Below are 22,180 nucleotides of genomic sequence, written 5' to 3'. Positions count from 1 at the left end.
TGTGGTACATCTACACAATGGAATACTACTCAGCTATAAAAACGAATGAAATACTGCCATTTGCAACAACATGGATGGACCTTGAGAGAATTATATTAAGTGAAACAAGTCAGGCACAGAAAGAGAAATACCACATGTTCTCACTTATTGGAGGGAGCTAAAAATTAATATATAAATTCACACACACACATACACACACACACACAAACCGGGGGGGGGGGGAAGAAGATATAACAACCACAATTATTTGAAGTTGATACAACAAGCAAACAGAAAGGACATTGTGGGGGGGGAGGGGGGAGGGAGAAGGGAGGGAGGCTTTGGTGATGGGGAGCAATAATCAGCTACAATGTATATCGACAAAATAAAATTTATAAAAAAAAATAATAATAAAATAAAATAATAAATAAATAAATAAAAGACAGTTTTTTCTTGGTATGCATTTCTCTGAGTTCCCTCTTTTCCCATGGTTAGTTGATATTTTGAACCTTGGTTATGGGGCAAGATGACATTATGTACATGAATGTAAAGTTGTTTTCCAGTCAGCCTAGAGCTGCAGACTCACACTGCTATCCAGACCCTGGGAAACCAAGGAAGACATCAATAAAGCCATGCTGATTCCACCCCTCCAGCAGGACCTGAGATAACATCAAGGATGACAGCAGGGGCCGAACCCGTGGCTCACTCGGGAGAGTGCGGCACTTGGGGGCGCAGCAGCGCTGGAAGCACCGAGGCCGCAGGTTGGGATCCTATATAGGGATGGCCAGTGAGCTCACTGGCTGAGTGTGGTGCGGATGACACCAAGCCAAGGGTTCCGATCCCCTTACCAGTCCCCCCCCCAAAAAAAGGATGACAGCAGAAATCAGACAGAGCCTTGGGCATGACCTTGCACCTGGTTCCTTGCAGGAGCCCCCATGGCTCATTCCTCCCCACCTCCTACTTTTCACTTCCCAAAGTCCATTCCCTCAACCCGCTCCTTAAAAACCCTTCAGTGAATCTGAGTCTTTGAGATGGCTTTAGTCTGGCCAGTCTCCTTCAGGTTTTGGGAGAGATGCATTGGCCTAACATCTCTCCCCAGGTCACTGGTATTCCTGAATAAAAACTGATTTCCATTTCCAGCCACATTTGACTTTTAAGTGGTTTGTATTTGAAAGGGCACAGGCAACAAAACCAGGAGATTGTAGTGGATCTTGTTCACCACTCTTCTAACAACTGGCATGGTTGTTCTTGTATGATAGTTGAGTGGATGAGTGAACAAATACAGAAAGTTTTAAAAACTCTAGTGTTTCTTTCTAGGGTTGCTAGAGTACCACTGGGTAATTGTTGCACTGTAAGATCTCCTTTTTGATGGTATAGAGGAGAAGTCACAAACATAAATGTCAGCAATGACTAGGTAAGAAACGTAAATAAATGTAACCAACTAGGTGGGAATATGGTAAGCAAAGAGTGGATTCTCTGACTAACAGGGGAAATCACTAGGTGGAAATTAGACCCCAGTGTTCTACATAAAATCCTCTTTTTTGCAGCAAAGACTAAAAACTGTGCAAGCCACACAAAACATATTTGCAGTACAGGTTCAACCCTTGAGACTCAGTTTATGACTGTCCTAAAATGGTGGATTAGAAAAAAGAGCATTTATTAAAATGTGTCTTTTCTCGGCTTCTCTTTTAGGTAGAGGCAAGTTTTGAGGATGATTGTATTGATACTGATTAGATGCAAACAAAAAATTTGACATTTTTCTTTTTTCTTAACTCTCTCACAAGGGCATGAGGCATATCTTTTCATGCATATGTATGGGCATATTCATTTGTATGTTAATGTGTGATAGAGAAAATAATCAGGAAGATGCTGCCATGCACATGCTGATTTTGAATCTTTTGAAAACTTTTTTTTTCTGACTGTCCTCCTAGTCTGTCCCTTCTTGACTTTTCTGTATTGTAGATTATTGTTAACATATAATGATTTTTACAATCATCCTCCTACTTCTAATAGTCACCTATTCCTTTCTATAACCTCTTTGTCAGTTGTTTTTGGATTAAGCAGTTAAGGATTTGGGTAGACTTAGTGTGTGTGGGAGCATAGGCATGTATATGCATGCACACTCCACCCACGTGTAAAGGTGAATGGAAAGAGAAGCTAGGGAGCCTGTAGTGAGGATTAGAAGGGGCACTGAAATCTTCTAATACTAAGAAATACTCCACTATCGCAATACTTTTCTGTGTCTTTGACACCCACAGTTCAGATGCCATTATACCAGAATACAATTCTGGATGAAAAAAATCTCATTTTGGTAAGACCTGAAAAAAAAAGTGACCTCATTTTCTCTCTCTGACTTCTCTTTAAGTTAACCTGCGCTTCCAGAGTAACATTTGGTTCAATTATTTCCAGTATGTCCAGACTTGCTCTACTCTAAGGCATATAATAATAGGTAATTTGAATAAGGTATTTATGTCATTTTTAAAGGACCTGCAAAATATTTTTGAAAAAGAAAGGAAAAGCAATATCAGATCCATAAGGTATTAACATAAAATTAAGTTTTGAAACAGATGGGAAAAAAAATACTCAGTGCTAAATGGCTAACACTTGGCTTTCATTTTGGAAACCATTGAAATTGGTTATTTGAACAAATCATTAGAGAATATACACACACGGACAGATTAATAGATTTATTATTTCATTTTTATATCCCTGAACTGACTGCATAGGAAGAGTAAATAAGGGGACCACCTAACTGTTAACTTATTACATAAAATCACCCTAATCCTGTAACTTCAGCATTGTAATTATCAGGGTCTACAATAGGCATATTTTAAAGTAAGATTTATTTTTGTTGTTTTTTGCCCTTCAAGCTAAAGTTAGCTAACATGTATTAAATGCTTACCACTTGCCAGCCACAATGTTAAGTATTTGACATACATTATTTTATTTAATTCTCATACTCACCCTATAAGGTTGGTACTATAATTATCCTCTTTCTCTTCCTTCCTTCCTTCCTTTCCTACAATTGAAGAAACTAAAGTTTAGATAAACTAAAATAATTGCCCAAGATTACAGAACAGTAGGTAGCAAAGCCAAGTTTCAAATTTGGGCAGGTTTATTAATTTCCTAGAGCTTCCATAACAAAGCACCACAAACCAGGTGGCTTAAACAACAGGTGTTTTTTTACCTCACAATTCTGGAGCTTGTAAGTCCAAAACCAAGGTATCACCAGGGCCGTGCTCTCTCTGAAGGCTCTGGGGGAAGATGTTTCCTTGCCTGGTCCTAGCTTCTAGTGGTTGCTGTCAGCACTTGGAGTTCCTTGGCCTATGCTGCGTCACTCCAACCTCTGTCTCCATCTTCACGTGACTGTCTTCCCTGTGGGTCTCCTGTGTCTAGCCTCCTTATAAGAACATCAGTCAGATTGGAGGAAAGGCCACCCCATTCCAATATGACCTCATTTTAAGTAATTACATCTGCAAGGACCCTATTTTCAAATAAGGTTACATTCACAATTACCAGGGGTTAGGACCTCATAACTTTCTGAAAGCATCTTTTTGAAAGGGGGGACAGAATTCAATCCACAACAGCAGTCAAACTTCAGTGTCTTTTCTCTCAATTTCTCCTCTGCTGTTTGAAAGTGTTCTGCTACCTGCTGTCTGTCCACCCTCCCCACCCTTCCCAACCCTTCCCAACCTTTTGCTTGTGCTGTTTGATCCAAGTAACATACCATATAATCAACTCTTTGCTGCATAAACCAATTAAGAATACATACTGCAGAATTCTCCTTTGCCCAAACTCTAATTAAGATAAAGTTTCAGTACTTTATCCAGGGCTTTAATTAACTACAAGAGAGTAGTTAATTAAAATTAACCAAAGATAAAGTTGTCTGACATGCCATTTTATATTAATGTTCTATAGGAATGCCCTTCACAGGTTAAAAACAAATACAGAAAAATAGAAAATAAAGCACTTCTTTAGATTAAATGTCTTACCACAAAGAAAAGTTGTTAATAATGGGAATTTCAAAAAGCCACATAGGTCGGTTGGAGGGCTCTCATGTCATGCAACACTGGTTTTCTTTTACTCAATCTACATAAAAGGTGAGCTCATAATGTAGCTCGATACTAGGCAACTAGACACTCAGTATGATAATGTAGATCTCGAAGAAAATGCTTACCTCTTTCTTAGAAAGAAGCACTTTCCAAGTAGCCACACAAAAGATGGAGCTCAAACAGAGCCCAGCAGTCCTGCTGAGTTAAGGAGACTCAGTGAAGGAGTTAAGGGGACCAGCATTCAGGAAGCCGTGTTTAATAGAATTTGTTGGGTAAACTACCAGAGAGGAGGGAGCTACACACAGAGAAAGCTCCATAGATCTCCAGAAAGATTCCTCCACATCTGGCTGAGTACTGATCTGAATGTGCATGAGAATAAAGTTCCAAAATCCAGGGAAAGAGCCAATGGGGAAAAAAGGAAACTAAACAATTCCTGGGCACATATATGGATGGAAATAGTTGATGTTCCTGCCAGCCAGAGAAGAAAAACCTCATAATACATGAGTCATGAATACAATCCTGAGAGAGGATCTCTTTAGGAGTAGGGATTAAATCAGCCCTAGATTAAATGAGAGTTAAAAGTCTCAACAAACTAGGATTAGAGGTTAATTTTCTCAACCTGATTGGAGGAATCTATGAAAAACCTACAGTTACTATGGGGAAAGCAGAATAATTTAGTCAGGCTCCCTCAGCTCAGGTCTGATTGGGAGTCGAGCAGCACATTTCTTGTAAACAAGTTGTGTGTGGGTGGAGTTAGTGCGCATGTTCACCAAGTATCTTTTTAGTTTTGTTGCTATTGTGTGTTCTTGAGTTTGTGAAGCAGTCCTGGTTGGCAGAGATCGCATCTAAAAATAGAGCATGTTTACTCTGCTGGCAGCTGCTTAGTTTTCCTTTGGACTTTGCCTGTAGCAATTGAGTTTCTGAGTTTCTCCTTTGCACTGCCTAGCTCCTAGTGTTGTGTGTGCTGAATAAAGACTATTCCTACTTCAGCCAAGGCTCCAAGGACCATTTTGTCCAGTTACCTAGCTTATAGACCTGCATGTGAAGGGTTTGTGAATGGGCTTGAGGGGTCTGTGAGCTCCAGACCCAGCCCTAGCTCTACAGTTACCATTATTCTTACTGCTGAAAGAATAAGTACTGTCCTGTCAAGGTCATGAATAAAGTAAGGATGTCCTGTGCAACAATAATTAATTTTACTAAACATTTTACTGGCCAGTGTTATAACACAAGAAAAAATAATAATATGCATAAAGATTAGGAAACAAAAAATAAAATCATCTTTATTCACAGATGACATGATCATGTATGCAAAAAACTATTAGAAATCTACAAAAAAGATGCTAGAACTGATAAGTGAAAGTAGCAAATTCACAGGATGCAGAGTCAATTTACAAAACTCTACAGAATTTCTATATACAAACAATGAATAGTCAGAAATTAAAATAAAAATATCCTTTAAAATAGCATAAAACTGTGAAATACCTAGAAATAAGTTGAACAAAAAGAAAACAACCAATACATTGAATAAATTTTTTAAAAATTAAAAATTAATAAAAAATAAAACTAAAGAGAGACAATGGAAGCGTGGGGGCCTCTCCTGTGAGCAGTGTGACATAAAATATCTTCTATATTTCGAGGAAAATCAATAAAGTCTTTGCCACCTTCAGTAGTGGGAAAATGCATCTCACTGTGAAAGTCTGGGTCTGTGCAGAGGACACAGTGCACATGGCCCTACCCCTGTGAGAAAGCATCAGGCCCTGACCACATAGAGATGTGTGTCTGGGTCAATCTCTGGGAGGTGAAGGGCCACCCCACTTGGCTCTCTTCCAGCTAATCTAGAGAAGGAAACAGCTCCCACCACTGCTAGTATTGATCGTCAGAGTTTTCTCCCAATAACAACAAAACAGAGTTGAGCTAGCTCAAGAGTTGTCTGGTATTTGCTGTTACCAGGTTAACTGTTTCACAATGTTAGAAACAAATATTTAAGATGATCGTTTCCTGGACCTAGTGAGTTAAACTCCATAAGAGCACTCAAGTCAAAAAAAAAACTTGACAGGGTGAAAAAAAATCTGTCTGTTACAACTACAGAGTCTATACAATTATTTAAGGCAAGAAGAAATGGGGAAAGAATTTTATGCTTCAGGCAGTGAATATTAAAATCCTGGTAACTATTGTTAGAAACTTATGATTATCCTGTCACACTTATGTAACTATACATACACCAAATTAATCAAAAATTTTATTAAGAGAAGATTCCTTCAGGACAATGGGACAGAATGAAAAATAGATAATTTTCTTTTTTTATTTTTCTGAATGCTTATAGAAAAAAGTTTCCCATATCTACTCTTACCTTTCATGTGTGTTAGGCAGCCACAGTCATGAGTCCACAGTTTAAAAGGAGATTCCATGTGTTAAAATAACAAGAACTGGATCCAGTCTGTTAATGTCTCAGGGTAATTTGAATCTATGAGTAACATTTTCCTGGGACTTCTTCACAGATGGGTACTATTTAAAGGTTATTTTAAAAAATTATTCTTTAAGATGCTTGAATTTCAGAGAGTACAGCTGTTTACAAGGAAATAAACATAAAACCATTAAAAGTAAAAAAAAATATTATGAAACACTGTTATGACACATTAAGGAAGAGTGAACTAAAAGACGAGATATGCTATGTTTATGGATTGGAAAACTCAATATTTTTAAAAAGTTAATTCTCTTTAAACTGTTGAATAGATTTAAGGCCTTCCCAATCAAAATCCCAGGAAGGATTTTTGTAAAAGTTGACACATCTGATTTTTAAAAATGTTTTTAAAAAAATCAACCAAACTTGTCAACTCTTATTTTAATTGAAATTTGAAGACTTTAGAAATAATTGTTATTTTATTTCCTAGATATGGCATCACTGAATAAAGAACTGGAAGATGAAGCCAGAAGTATGTTCTATTGTTGACTAATCATTTGACCTTAGATAGTTTTCTTATTAACCTCTTAGTCTTTAATTGCTTTATGTATTGAATAACTACTCTATATACCAAACCTGTTTTTGTCGTGTTAAAATAAGAATAAACTTCGATCACTGAAAATCAATCATGAAACAATCCCCAAACTGACAATAGGAACCCTGTGTTGCCAGATTATCCAACTTCTTGAAAATACTAGAAATCTGTATTTTTGCATAAAATATTCTATTTTAAAATGTTGGCAATTGATTCAATACAATTAAAAGTAGTGTGGACCAACAAGGTATATCTATAAGCTGCATTCAGGTAGTGGGACCCAATTTGTTTCTGCTCCTATGAACCATTGTAAAAATGTTGGATATTATTAATATTTACTATGACAGTAACTATGCCAAACACACAAGTGGTCTAAGCAATAGCAAAATATAGTTGTTAAAATACTATGGATATTCAGAGGGAGATCAATAGTTAATGAGAAAGATTCACATTTGAATCTGGATTTGAACAATGGGTGGAATTTTAAGGAAAATTAGACTGATTTCTAATTGCCAAGATATTTCCTAGTTGTACCTTCAAAAGTTCGACTCTGACTTTCAATGAGTTCAGCAGGTTCTGATGAAAGGTCATGGGCAGAGGGTGGGGATAGTCTATCCTTGGCTGAACCGATTACTCCTAGAAACAGAGATACACCCCTAATCATAATCAGCTAACCTACTTTGTCAAAGGATAGGAAAATCACTGTCATCAATCTCTTCTCTTTTCAACTCCCTTCTCTTTTTGTTTACATTCACATAGTTCAGTTTTCTTTATCTCAATCACTTTACTCATATAACTTCTTTTCCATTAATTTTCAGCCATCTATATATAATGGTGTCTTATTGATGGATGGTTGTATGTAAGTTTTCTTCACACTTCTTTGGTATTATAATCATTTAGTGGGCTGATTTCTACTCATATCCTAGCACTAGAATAATTTTTTTGTATATTCTTTTTTATAAATGTTGAATAAATTAATTTGGTCAACTTAGAAGTTATCACGAAGTTAAGGAAAATTAGTTATAGAAGCAAAATCTAGTAATCCATTTGTCAGAGCAAAAGGAACTTTTCTCCCCTCCCCCAAAGGTGGAGAGTTTGAGTCTATAAAACAAGCTGACAATAGATTAACAGGAGAAAGGGCATATAAGTTTATTAACATGCAAGAGCACAAGAGTCACACAAAATGTGAAACTCAAAGAAGGGCCAGAGGGTTGAAGCTTAAATATCATCTTCTTAGGGGAGAGGGCAGTGGGAGATGAAGGCAATTTTAGAGGAAGAGTAAATGATTTTTAGGGGAGATAAATGAGCCTGAAGAACAGACAATAGCCTGGGACAAAGTTCCTCTGGGCCCTGAGTGTGGTATCAACTCCAGTCTTCTTTCCTGAGAGTTATCTTCTCTGTTTGATGAGATTACAGGAAGGGGGCCCAAGGCAACTGCTTCCCATCTGGAGGAACTTCCCTTAATCAGATAAGGGACTTCAGAGAAAGCTCCTCTCTATGCTTTGAGAGAGGCAGTGGGGTTCAGGAGAAGGTCAGAGAGACTTTGGTTCTCAGACTGCTTCTTCAGTTCCAAGTACTCAGCATGTCAAAGCACCATACACACATTCACTCAGGAAATCATTGACAAATAACAAATAAGGACTTGCCACATGTAAAATAGTTGATTACACAACTGTTTCTACAGCCACCTCCTCAAGTGAAGAGAGTTAGAAAAAGGAGGCAGAAGAGGGAGAAAAAAGGGAGAATCAAGTTTTCTCCAACTTTCAAAAAATGAAACTAAAAAATGTCTCTTTAGAAAGTTGTATTTTATAGTAAGCAAGTGGAAGATTTGAAACTAGAACATAACTAGCATACAAATTCAGAATGAAAGCTATAATCTTTTGTCATATTTATCAGACCGATTGCCACATTGAAATGAAAATGGAATCACTAAAAGAAGATGCTTGAACATAGTAAGAAACAGGAGCTTTCTACTTCTACCAGTGTAGGGGAATTGTAGGAAATTGTAGGGGAATTGTAGAAAAATATAACTTTAATATATGCAGTTTAGTAACAAATGCTTGCTAAAAACATTTTAAGTAAAGTAGCTTCTAAGGGGCCATACAAAGGTCAAGTGGGCCCGAGCACACTAAACATTCCAGGAAGGGAATGACCCCCACCAGTTCCAGGAACTGACTAGTTCCTTATCTAAAGGCCACCTGGCCAGAGCCCGGGGAAGATAAACAATTGAGAAATGCGCTGCTCCTTATTGGGGTACCAGCCTGCTAAAGCCCACCTGTAAATCTAAAGGCACCACAAATCTATCAGGGTACCATGCTAAAGTCTACCCATAAATCTAAAGGCGCCACAGATAACCAACAACTCATCCCGTCACAAAGATCTGTTCAGAAAAACTGTATAAAAGGTGCTTGTATTGTAAGCTCGGGGTCGCTTCTGTCCAGGAGACTAAGTGACCCCAGCATGCTGGAATAAAACTCCTCTTGCCTGATTGCAGCGGTCTCTGTCTCATGGTCTTCGTGGAGTGAGCCCTCCCTGCGTGTGTGGGATTTGTGCATGGTGCATGATGGGTCTTACACCAGCTCACAGGAAGTAGTGTTGATTAAATCTGATTGGCTTCAAGTACTGAATTTCAACTCAAGAGTAGTAAGTAATCAGCTATTGTTTCCTAAAAAGGAAAAAAAAAAATCTATCAAGAGATCCTTTTTTACAGCAGTGGAGTATGATGTGGTAAATCTCATCCTTAAAGGATCATAGCACTAGCGTTGCTGTCTGTCTCAGGAGACTGGATTGTGAATCCAGGGAGTTACAGAGAGAGAGATTATACTACTTGAAATTTCTACACATGGCATTTCCCCAAACCTCCTCTTTGTAGATAGGTGTTCAGTAGATACCCTTGCTCCCTGCTGTGTTTCCCTCTTGCCTTCACAAGACTTAGAATTTATAAAGGCCAAGGTAGGAGGAATATAAATGAGAAGGAATAAAGCAGAAGATGCTAAGACATTTTGCTACCAAAGTTAAAGTGAAAACCTTCAGATATCAGAGGATTGAGAAGCAAGATAAGAGACTGAAAAAATGCAAAGAACCCGCTGAAGATTCCCTGGACATTTTACCCTGAGTCAATAAAAAGAGAAGATATACTAAATCTTTGTTGATTATAGGACCTAATGCCATGGAAGAAGTATCTTATCTCTCAAATCCTTCACAATGTTTAGAAAACAGTGCAGACACAAAATAAGGCAATGTTATACTTAGTCTGGAACTATTTTGTCCTTGGGAACAATCATTTGAAATTACTTTCTTTCTCTAAGCTCTTCTTCATTTTGCAGTTGTGAAAACTGAGAGTCCTTGAAGTAAATTGCCCAGGGTAACACTGGTAATGAACATCTGATCCAGGACTAGAAGCTTCATCTTCTCATGCCTTGGCTTCTACTCTGGGCCAATGCTATTGCAATTGCAATAATTAGTGAGAGAGTGGTAACTAGGAGATGATAATATCAAAAGAAATTTTTAAAGCCAGATAAAATAAAATTAGTCTCAAGAAGAAAACTATTACCAAGGAATTAAGAAGGCAGTGATGTTCTTACTTCTTTAAAAACATTTTATTTCAAATTCCTGTAGAATCATACAATTAGAAATAGATGTGTATATTTCTAAACAGATAAATAAAAATATAGGTCCTTAGGAGGAACTTCCATTAATTCAAAATTGTGGCACATTTATTTTAAAGACAGATATTCTCCTCTTGCTTCACACAACGCAAAAGCTGCCTAGTCACTGTTTATGTTTCTGGATATAGAAAAGGAACCCAGTTGACTGAGGTTGCCTTCTTTGTTCTGCTTTTCTTTATTAACTTTCCTTCACATTGATCAGTGAACTTTGAGCAATAAAGTTTATCTTCTGCAAATGAGTTACTCAAGAAAGTAAGGGTTTTGCTGAAATGATTTACACACAATACTTTATGAGGACTCAGCTCCAACCAGCCTCTGTTGAGGGCCTGATACAGATACCAGGCCCTGTGTTAGATGCTGCTATGTGCATTAGCTCATTTTATTTTCTAAGTCCCTGAACACACTTTGCACATACATTTAGCTGAACTGTAAAGCCATAATCATGAGTTCTGCTTCTTAATATGCTTTTTTATTGGTCTCTTTAGATCTTTTCAATCTCAAGTTCCCAAATATAGTGGACATGTAGCTCCTTTAATTCTTCATTTTGTTTGGCAGATAGTTTACTTGAAAAAGCATAAAATGCAGGAAAGCATATATGAACAAATGGTATAAGCAGAAAAAGACCAATGTTTGAGGCACAGCCATATGTCTAAGCAGCTATGGGGCCTTGGAAAATCACTTCACTCCATTAGGGCCTTAGTTTTCTCATCTATATAACTGACCTAACAATTCATCCTCCTGTTGCATAGGCAGATTGTGAAACTCAATTGTGATGATGATAACTATTCAAAAGCAAGGTGCAAAATGTTCTCATTAGGAAGAATAAATGAATTTAATTATGATCAAGAGTTTTTATAAATCTGGAAAATTCAGTGCATGTTTTATAATAGGAATCATAATTTGAAATATTTTTAGCCTTTACAGTTGAAATTGGATTTTATCACTAAATTTCATCTTTTTATCATTAACAATCTCAAAAGTTGACCCTATTATGAAGAAGATCTTTGAAACAACCTAATTTTTAGAAGTAAACACTGTCAAAATCACCAGGAAAGCATGCTGGCCTGCAAAACATGTCATGGGGCAAGGAATTACACTGAGAGCTGACTGTCAATCTCAACTTTATCCCACGGCCTTAAAATAATACTCCAGAGAACTACTAATCACATTCTTCTTGCTCATAGTAGAACATGTTCAGCCGAGTACAAGCTCAGGCATGTCGAACTGGGTTCTTTGAGAACACATCACACCATTGTCATGCTTAAATGTCCGTTCTGTATTTTACATATATAAAATATTTAATCATCATTGACCTAATAAAACCTGGGGAAAAATATCAATAGGAAATTAATAAAATTGAATTAACTTTCCTGTTTGCAATGGTTCTTTTCATAGACTTTTAGGACTGGTCATATTTCTAACCTAAACTAGTTTCTGTATCTGGATATTCACTTCCAGTCTGTATTAATTAGGGTAGCCTATTTGATATAAATGAATAGAACCCAAAATGTACAATGACTCAAACACTAGAGAAGTTTATTTGTTTTTGTATTTTTTTAAATTTATGCTCACATGAAAGTATTGGACCAGTAAACCCATTGTTGCCCTTTTACACATAGCTGTTCAGAGACCCAGTCCAGCAGAAGCTATGCTATCTTCAGCACATGGCTTTCAGGACCATGCTGGGGTCATCTCTATTCCAGTTAACTGGAAAGAGAAAATGTATGAATGAGCATACATGGAAGGTTTTTGTAAGCCAGGCCTAGGAACTGAACATTGACTAGAACTCAGTCTTATGGCTATACCACCTAACTGCAAAGGATGATGGGAAATACAGTCTAACAGTGTGCCCAGGAACAAGAGGAAAACATGGATTTCAGTGAGCAGCTAGTAGTCTATGCCACAATGATATCACCTGAGCATCTACGTGGAGGTTATCCAGATTTTTGATAAATAAGCTAAAAGCCATTTTACCCTCCCTGAGTGCCCTATGTTATCCATTAAGTATTTACTAAACAATTCACTGAATACATTTTTTATGCAGGCAATGATTTTGTAGATGTGTACTCCAGACTCAATGGAGAAGAATCAGGCCCAACAAATCAGATTTACACGGAGAGAGCTGAGATTGACAAATACTGATGTTTCCTAATTTTATGTTTTCTAACCAAAAGAATTCTCAAAATTCCACACTTTAAAAAATGAAAAAGATCCCTAAGAGATTCTTGTTCTATCAAAAGTTACGTGACCCCTGTAATGAAATCTTTTATTCTTGATCATGGGCTCATCCAGGATATTTTAAAAGAACAAAGTGCTTTTGTTGAGGGAGGAGCAGGGATTGAAGATGAGGCAATGATTCTCGGTTGATGCAAGGAATTCCTTCTCTGATATGGAATAAATCAGTATGTTTCAAATGTGCAAAAGTTTCAAGAAATATCATGATTTGTGAGTCACTGATATTTTCTATATCAATAACTTTTTTAAAAATAATGTTTTTTTAACCTATGAATAGGTCACAACTGAAGATTGAAAAGCCTGCAGTGTAAAGAACAGAACAAGGACTTTGAATTTGTGTGGTCTTAGACTCTCATCCTAGAGCAAGGTAATATGTTCTTAGCTTCTAATTTTGTCATCTATAAGATGATCCTATTCTTTGTCAGGTGGTATTATGAATTAAATGAAAGCTGATTTGTAGTGTGGCTGGCCTGTGAAACACTCAGTAAGTTTGTCTCCTCATAAATATTAGGTTCTTCTTGTGTTCCCCTCTTCTTAATTTTTTCCTTTCTTTCCATACTTTCTCTTTATTTTTTAATTTTTTAATCTTTAATTTTTTTAATTGAAATACGATGGTACATATCTGTGGAGTACCATGTCGAATACCTGTGTGCAATATGTGATGCTCAAATCAGGATAATTAGTATATTCAACATTATGCAATGTAATCATTTTTTGTGGCTCTTTACTCACTTCTCACTAAACCCCCCTTTCCCCTCTCCCTTTCTCACCTCTGGTGACCTCAGTTCTGCGCTCTCCTTTTGAAAATTCAACATATTATTGTGATTGTTCTTTACTTTTTAAATTTTTTTTCTTTTTTTTTTTTAGCTCCTACTTATGAGTGAGGACATGTGGTACTTTTCTTTCTGTGGCTGGCTTGTTTCACTTAACATAATTTTCTCTAAGTTCATCCATGTTGCTGCGAATGGCAGTATTTCATTCTTTTTCATGGCAGAGTAGTATTCCATTGAGTATATATACTACATCTTTCTTATCTGGTTGTCTATTGATGGACATTTAGATTGGTTTCAACTCTTGGTTATTGTAAATAGAGCTATGATAAACATGGGAATGCAGGTATCCCTTCAACATGATGATTTCCTTTCCTTTGGGTACATACCCAGTAGTGAGATGGCTGGATCAAATGGCAGTTCTATCTGTAGTTGTTTGAGGAACTTCCATACAGTTTTCCATAAGAGCTGCACTAACTTGCAGTCCCACCAACAGTAAGGTTCCCTTTTCTCTGCATCCTCACCAGGGTTTGTTATTCCATTCTTTCTCATTGTGTTGGACATATGGTAATCTAGGTTTGAAAACAAGGATTATCACTTAGATCTAAAAACAAGATACTATGCTTGTGCTTGTTGTCAGGATAATTGTGACAATTCTTATCTCAACTGTCTTGGTAAATTTTTCCCTTGAACTTCAAGTGTTTTTTACTAAGTACTGAAAATCCTAAGTGAGGTAGAGAATATATTAAGTATCACAGTAGTCATTGGTACTGCTCACTGGTATTTCGGGTTGTCTTCTACCCAGGTATGTGATAGGGGTTGCATTCCCCACTCTCCTTTCAGAGTGAGATATGAGTAGAGGTGACATGTGTCACATCCCATTGGAAGCCTTTGAAACTAACCAACACTTTGCTCTTTCCTTCACCCTGTCCCAATGACCACAATGTTCCTCATGAAGAGGCGCCTCCATTTGGCTATCTTCTACCATGTGCAAACCCCTATGGCGATGTGGACTGCACTGCCTTGTGATTATTTCCTAATGTAACCACTTGCCTTTCTCTGGAATGAGCTCCTTAAAGGAAGAAACTGTCATACTCATCTGTATATGTCTATGCCCCACACCCAACACTGTGCACTCCTAAGAGATTTATTAGACTCAGATATTTCGGATATAAAGCAACTCTGTAAAAGTAATACACAGAAGCCAATTAAGAGGTCAAACTGAGTTCATGGAGGCCCCCATATGGAGCTGAGTTCATTGACCTAACAACACCATCTGAATCCTTCCCTAATAGATTCAACACTGGGGAAGTGGGATGGAATGAAGGTGAGCTAAGAAGAGATTTTTAGCATAGCTACATTATAGTGTTGGAAAGAATATTTTCCCCTTGTAAACTTCTGCTTTATTTATTCCTCCTTGGTCATTTTTTTTTTTCCTTGGGAAACTGAGTGCCCTTATGTGAAGATCAATTTTTTTTTTCCTGAAGTACCCACCGTGGGCTTGAGCATGATGTCCTAGAACAAAATATTCCCGGGAGAGATTTGAATGAGGAGACAGAAACAAGGTCATTTTCAAAACAGCTTCAAAAGTTAGCCTGCCTCCAAGTCTTTTCCCAGAAGCAGGACCCAAAAGCTAAAGAAGAGCAGTCTGGGTTGAACCACTGACTCCCTGAATGTAGTTGCTCCATATTCATTGCTCATTATTAAAATGTGGAATACGCTGAGCTTCCTGGGGTGAGGTGGGATGGGACTGCAACAGTGTGCTGTTAATGCTAATTGCACCTTGCCTTCCTCCTCGTTAGCAGGCAAAACTAACGTTTAAGGTCCTTGACAGATACACGGTTTTCCTGGGCGTTCTTTAGTTTAGTAGCCTATGATCTTTCAGTTTTACTAGCAGATAAAGGAATCAATCTGTTGAGGATAAAAAATCAAAAATGAAAGTGTTGCAGGTATTGCAGGCTGAAACAGGCTAACAATTGATTTAGCTGTCATCTGAAGAGCAATAGCATTCTGGTAGCGGAATTCAGATCCTTTAGTGAGAAAATCTTGACTTATCCTGGAAATCATTGTGGAGTATGATTAATATAGCAACTTCACCTAAATACAAACTGCGAAAAGGCTGGGATAGAGGAGACTTGGTGGATACTGTTAATGTAAAGTCACAAAAAAATTGATGATATTTGATCTTATTCTTTGGCCCATGCAGAATAAGTTCTAGGTAAGAGCTCAAACAAAGCCAGGTGATTTAAAAACAGTTATAGATCTGTTTAAATTTGAAATGCCTGTGGTTAGAGGGAGAGCAGCTGATCAGGATAAAGTGCAATAATAGACCATTGGAATATGTATTTGGCAATCTGGCGTCACTAAATCCTGTGCCAATTTTTAAGCTTTCTTATTTACAAAAGAACATTTTAATCTGTGTGGACGGGTTCAATTGTATCTTATGCCTGTGCCCTTTATATTAGTGGTAAGAGTGTCTGGTCCTTTACTAAGGTTGAACATGGATTATTAAATTTAATCCTTACAATTCTATGGTGTGGAGACTATTTTTAGCCCCATTGTGCAGGTAAGGCACAGAGTTGGTCAGTACTTTATCCAGGGACACAGAGCTAGGAGGTGACTTTAAACTCAGGCAGCCTGACTCCAAAGCCTACCCTTTACTGCTACAACAGTAAGATGGGAGAGATGTAGGCCCTGTAAGAATTTCTAAAGAACATATGAAATGACTATTAGGGCAAAGACACTTTATTAGTGCTCTGAGAATCTTCAAAGAGGCAATAACATAAATGACTGTAGCCACCAAGGACTCTGCAATGTACTCTACCAGTGACTTTCAGATGTGTTCAGGAGGTCCGGCCCTGGTAAATGACGGCACTCTTCTCAGAACATCATGAAATAGTAAGGCAGACAAGCACATCGTTTAAATATGCTTGCATTCTGAACCTCTAAGAGGACCAGTAGTACATATAATATTTGGAAAAATCACATTTTCAAGTTTTTACTTTAATATTTTTGCGTATTAGTCATTCCTTTTGCCCTGTGCTAGCAGCAGACAAATGATAGCAAATCTCAAAGATTTGAGAAAGATTAAAGATGAAATAAATAATACTCAGTATTAATTCATTTTTTTGGTAATTTTGGAAAAGAACATCATGTTTTATTTCATGTCAATAAGCTTTTTAGCTCCTGGAACATTGCTGTCTCCCCCGAAATGGTCAGGAACCACTGGACAGACAAGAAATGTCCTCGGCTTTGTTTGTTTGAGAACATCTTCTGCTACAAAAGCTTTTTTGTTGCTTATTTTGAAAGTAATTTTATAACTAATGAATAGTTATTGGAAATTTGGGGAAAATAAAGGGACTCATAATACCACTATCCAGACATGCTGTTAACATTTCAGAAGAATTATACACAACAGATATATATGGTGTCCTGTTTATTCTTCCACCCCTAGATAGGAGATGCTCCAGAGTGTGGGTGAAGAGAATCAGAATCCATGCTGCACTCTTTGTAAACTTAAAAAAATAGTTCTCTTCCTGGTCTCAGCTGAAAAATGGGAGTAAGCTATGTCGCCTACCAATTTCCTGGACTTTTTATGTGAATATAATATTACATGATATTAAAGCCTAAGCTTTCTCAAAAGGGGAATAACATAAATGTCACTGTTATAACCAGTGCCAGTCAGCTTTTAGTGTAGGTGGAATAGGTTTCTGTACAGTATGATTTGTGTGACTTCTTCTGCCTAGTTCGAAAAAAAAAGAGAGAGAGAGAGAGCAAGAGAGATAAAGAGATAGCTTAGTATAAACACTGGAAATTTTCCAGAGTTGAACTCCTAACTCACAAGTCAATAAGTTAGTAAACATATTTAGCACGAACTATATAACCTTAGCAACCAAAAATGTATTTGGTACTATTTAAGGGAGTTAGAGAAAAGGAAAAATAGAGAATCTTACTTAGTGTATGACCCACTGTTCTTTATACATTTTTCTATATTTACTCCTATATTACATATTTTAGGGGAGAGAATCAGCTCTAATTCTCCCCATCCCTCAAAGTTTTGGAACCACACACAAGAACATTAAGTCTGAATTGGAAGGAGGCTGCTTTTCCTTGTTGATATAGGAGGTGCTCAGTTTCCCTGGGTTCAGGGTTTCAGGACACCCCTTTGGGTTTCAAGCCACTTCCTGAGGTCTCAAGCCCCTGCTCTGGGCCCTCCCCTAGAGGAAAGCTATTGTTGCTGGTTAGGCATATTTTCAGTACCAACATGGGAAAAATGAGACCATTTGATAAGGGGCTGGTTTATGCAAATCTAGTGACTGGGCATGCTCAGTGAGAGGGTTATGTAAGCCTGATGGCTGGGCATGCTCAGTAAAGTGAAACTTATCCTCTGAATGACCTTCCGCTAGATACTAGAGAGCACGGAATATTCTTGAATGTCTGGTGCATGTGACAGAATTTGAACAATGAACATGCTCCTGGAAGAGACCAACTGAGCATGTGCAAGACTGTTACATAACAGGGAACCACCCCTGTCATTGAATATTCATTAGATAGCAAAACTGTAAAAGCTGAATCCCAGCAGAAGACAGGCTGTTGCTCACTCCCCTGGAGCCAGCCAGCACTCTGCCCGTGGAGTGTGTATTTCCTTCTTTTTGTATCAAACTTAACTTTCAGCAAGCAGCTGCTCACTCTCTTGAGCCAGCCCGCACTCTGTACTGAACTTTGAATATGTATTTCTTGCTATTGTGATAAACTTGGGGTGGGCCTGCTCAGTCTCCGGAGCTATGCCACACTCTCTCTGTGAAATCTGTATCTCTTATTCAGGTTATATGAAACCTGTTCTCACTTTCTACTGTGATTCTGCCCTTGAATTCTTTCCCGTGGTGGAGTCAAGAACCTGGTAAGAGGATGGGCCGGGTTGAGGCTATCAGGGCCCTGGACCCTACCTCCGACATCACTATAAACCCAGAGTTAGAGGATTCTAAGGCTAACACCATAACACAAGGCAAGCTCAAGGGCATAAATTCTTCAGGTTCACTCATGCCATTACTAAATAATAATACTTAGTTGTTTCTCTGTAAGATTGCTTTTTATAGGTATCTTTAAAAGGGGTGTTAACAGAGGTTTACCGGGCACTCTGCAACTACCACACATTGACAGAAAACTGTTGCAATACCACCATAGCTCCCTTCTTCCCTAGATGTTACTAGATATTATTAGACACACAAAAAAATGCTACATTGTGGTTTCAAACTCTATAAAACTAGAAGCAAGCCAGCTTCAGACTAGTGTTTCTTCATGGATTCTCTCACAAGGTTCAATACTTCGGGGCAAGTTACTTAACATTTCTAAATCTCTGCTTCCTTGTTGTAAAATGGGGATCCTAATGTTTCTTGCAGTATTGTTGTAAGATTTAGATGAAAGAACATTAGCAGGCGTATCAGTCAATGTTTATTCAGGAAAACAGAAACCACTCTAGGTGTTTCAAACAGAGAGGCTCTAATCCAGGGAACTGGTTGCAATGATGTGGGAAGGGTTGAAGAGTGAAAGGGAGAGGGGTTGAGCTGTTACCACCATCGCTGCTGCCTCCAGCCACTGCTGCCACTGGGCAGAAACCCAGAAGCCTGCACTCCCACTGAGGAGCCCACACACATTCTCTGTGATTCTGCAAGAGGCACTGCCATTTCTGCTACTGGAACTGCTGTGCCACCACTTAGCAAGAACCCAGGTATTGCCTCCCTACTGAGGAGCTGGCTCTCACTGCCTCTCCTGCAAAAGTGGGCTGGGGTGGGGGCAATGGCTTCCTCCTGCACACCAATTTCCTCCTAACATATCATGCAAACCAACCTGTAAAGCAGGTTCCGGTTTTTCTTCTACCAGTTGATCAGAGAAAGCAAGCCAGGAACTGCTTCTCAAGGAGCAGCAATTGTTTGCAGAAGAGGGCGTGGCTTTGCGCAAAACTCCCCGCAAGATGCCAGGTGTGGGTTGAGGGATGACGGCAACAAACAGAAGTCCGAGTCATGCAAGTCTCAGCTACCAGCTCATGTAAATTACTTGTATTTTCAAGATTTCATAAATCTAATTTCATATACCCTGCTTTCACTAATTGATAAAATAATGCTGTCCATATTCATTTAGGGCTTGGTGGATCAGATAGCACTCACTTTATACTGAGCAACTCAGGTATCCGATGACCAGGCATCATTTTTACCTGAGCTCAAAAACAAACCAGGAGCTGTCTCTAAAGAGGCAGTGATTATTTGTAGAAAAGCATATGGCTTTCCTTCAGAACCCTCAGGATCTGTTCTAGAATTCTACTCGAGCATGTCAGAAACCCCATAGAGCATCCCAATCTGTGACAGAAACTTGGACCACTGTTGGAACTGCTGGTTATAAAATCCAAGTGGCAGGGCCTTGAGCTCTGCTCTATTTTGCTGGTCTTACAAGTTACTCAGTCAATGGGTGAAAGCAGCACACTGAAACATGGCGTTATTTACCTTAAAGATCCACAGAGGAGCACATAGCACTGCATTTCTTTCATAAGGCAAATGGCCTCATGAAAGAGGCCCAGCGACCTTTGCTAAGGAGATTAGTACAGAAGACAGAGATTATCAAGAGAATGGAAAAAAGACTGAAGACATTGCAGAAATCTTCGAGGCTTTCCCTCCTATCATAGGCCCAAAGCCCTAGGGAGACAGAGTGGTCTTGGGGAACAGGCCTGAGGCGCTCTCCATGGGCTCGCTGCCCAGGGCCACTTCAGGAAGCTGCTCCCCACACCAGCATCCCAGCGGCTTTGGCTGCTTCAGCTGTGGTTAAATTGTCCCCAGGTGTGGCTGGACCCACAGCTTTGAAAGATACAAGCCGTGGCTTTAGCAGCATCCATGTGGTGGTGTTGGCAGGCTCGCAGAACGCCAGAGCTGTGAAGGCTTTGGGGCCTCCACCCCGATTTTGAAGGTTGTATGGAAGAGAACTGTCACAGGGACAGAGTCACTGCACAGTCTTCACCAGAGTAATGCCAAGCAGAAGAAATGTGGGATTGAAGTTGCTGCAGAAAAACCCCATCAGTGCCATGCCTTAGTGGAGCTGTGAAAGCAGGACCACCATGGAGACCCCAGGCCTATAAAGCTACCAGTGGGCAACACCAGCCTGTAAGAGCTAAGCATGACCAGAGACCAGGAAAGCTTTAGAAGCAGAGCTGCCCAAGTACTTGGGGACCCAACCCTGACACCAGTGTACAGAGAACATTGAACATGGAGTCAAGGTATATGATTCACCAGCTTTAAGATTCAGTGCCTGCCCTGCTGGGTTCAGACTTTTTTGGGACCTGTCACACCTTTCTTTTGGCCTATTTTTCCCTTTTTGAATAAGAATATGTACCCTACATTTGTCCCACCATTGTATCTTGGAAGTAGATAACTTGTTTTGATTTCACAGATGGGACCTTGAGACTTCGGACTTTTGAGTTGAAACAAGTTGAGACTTTGGGGATGGAATGGACATATTTACCTATGAGGAAACAAATTTTGGGGACCAGGGGTAGAATGCCTTGGATTGAATTGTGCCCCCAAAGTCCATGTATTAGAAACAGACCCCCAGAGGGTGGAAGTCCTATTGTGATAATTGAAAGGTGGGGCCTTGGGGAGGTGATTGGACTGTGAGGACGGCACCCTCATGAATGGATTGATCCATTCTTGGAATAAAGGAAGTGGTTCTGGTGGCTTTAATTAGCAATAATCGCGCCTCGGATAAACCTCATTGGCTACGATACTGCCACTGCGCAAAGCTTCTGGTGGCTTTAAAAAGAGAGTGATGAGATTAGTCTCTCTCCGCTCCGCCATTCTCACCATATGACATCTTACAATGCTGTAGTCACCTCACCAGATGTGTTCCCTGCACTTTGGACTTGCCAGCCTCTGAAACTGTAAGTAATAAATATTGTTCCTCTACAAATTACCCAAATTCAAGTATTTCTGTTATAAGCAACACCCCACTTCTCTGATGTAGCAACTTGTCCTTTTACTTCGGAAGAGATGGTCCAGATTAGACTCCTAAAACCTCACCGAGGTGCCAGATCCTAGATTTTTGTGAGATTTATTTCCCACCTTCTCACACATATGATTTTCTAAGACAATGATTCTCAAACTTTGGTGCTCATAAAACTGCATGGAGGGTGTGTAACAACACAAATTGATACCCACCCTGAGTTTCTAATTCAGTATGTTTTGGAGGGGGCTGAGGCTGGAGAATTTTTAACAGTGTCAGTGCTGCTGGTTCAGGGACCACACTTTGTGAATCACTATTCTAACTCATCTAGAAGTTGCTTCTTCCTGATTACCAGGATTAATCAGCTTACTGTGATTTATGTAATGAATCATCATGGTGTTCCATAAAATGTGGAGATAATCAAGGTCCTTGCAGACTAGATTATTATCAAGAGAAAATTAGATTTGTAAAAGCCCTGAGTGAAGGTATACTTCTGT

The 22,180-nt window shown here is 38.9% G+C and overlaps 1 pseudogene; it reads right to left on the bottom strand.

Annotated features, from left to right (window-relative positions):
- Positions 1-21,367: 21,367 nt before the first annotated feature.
- Positions 21,368-21,485, bottom strand: LOC134391476 (U4 spliceosomal RNA; annotated as a pseudogene).
- Between the last annotated feature and the right edge of the window lie 695 nt (positions 21,486-22,180).

This window comes from Cynocephalus volans, chromosome 11 (genome assembly GCF_027409185.1).
Source record: "Cynocephalus volans isolate mCynVol1 chromosome 11, mCynVol1.pri, whole genome shotgun sequence".
Lineage (NCBI taxonomy): Eukaryota > Metazoa > Chordata > Mammalia > Dermoptera > Cynocephalidae > Cynocephalus > Cynocephalus volans.
The sequence above is the reverse complement of the archived record's forward strand: the minus strand, read 5'-3'. Positions and strand labels throughout refer to the sequence as shown.